Consider the following 852-nt stretch of genomic DNA (forward strand, 5'->3'; position numbering starts at 1 on the left):
ATGCATAGATTTTAATGAGGTAGCTCTCCTTATCCCTGTTTCCCTTCAGCCTTGCTAATATTCCGCTCCTTTTAAGTGGGATTCTTATTTATTTATTAAAAGCAGAAGAGTTTCAAAACTTAAAGTTATTAGGCCTTAGGGCTCACACTTACATTTGCCATCTTTGCACTTTGATGATCTTTTATTCAAGTGGAATCAGTTGTTGGCTTCAGTTTCTAATGGTGCCATTGTGGTAATTTGCAAGTCCCCAAAATAAGCCTACAGCCCATCCAAGAGAAATTCACAGGAAATTGCCAGTGTTTTTCCATCAATAAAAGTCTTCAGCATAAAGAAATGCCCGAGTTTTTATTCAGATATGTACAACATCTGTAATCATCATCACCCTGAGGATTATCATCCCTCAGCTGCAGAAGGCACGTGCTGAAGAGGAGCAAGTATCTCAGCAGAAAAGCACCTTTCTGGACCCGATTTTCACTGCAGGAGGAAGCAGGGCTGCACTAACTGCCCTTTCAGTCCTTGCCTCTTCTGAACCCCTTCAATTTTCTTTTAAAGCTTGTCTAGAAGTTTATAAAGTCCTTGCTTATTAGATTTGAGTGTTGAAGTTCAAACTATACATAAATAAAACTGTTTAATAAAGATCTGTTCTAAAGGAGCTATTAATTAACCTTTGGAAACACACTCTGCGTGTTCCTGCTCAGTTCTGCACCAGTTAACTCCAGAATACTCGCTCTAAAACCAACAGAATTCACCGATAAAAGGTTTGGTCAGGATAAGAGTCCAGTCCAGCTTCCCCAGAGATAAATACCGGAAGGTTCTTCAGGCATTGTAGAGTAGCGCTGGATTTTTTTTCCC

Source organism: Antrostomus carolinensis, unplaced genomic scaffold, assembly GCF_000700745.2.
Source record: "Antrostomus carolinensis isolate BGI_N321 unplaced genomic scaffold, ASM70074v2 scaffold18180, whole genome shotgun sequence".
Lineage (NCBI taxonomy): Eukaryota > Metazoa > Chordata > Aves > Caprimulgiformes > Caprimulgidae > Antrostomus > Antrostomus carolinensis.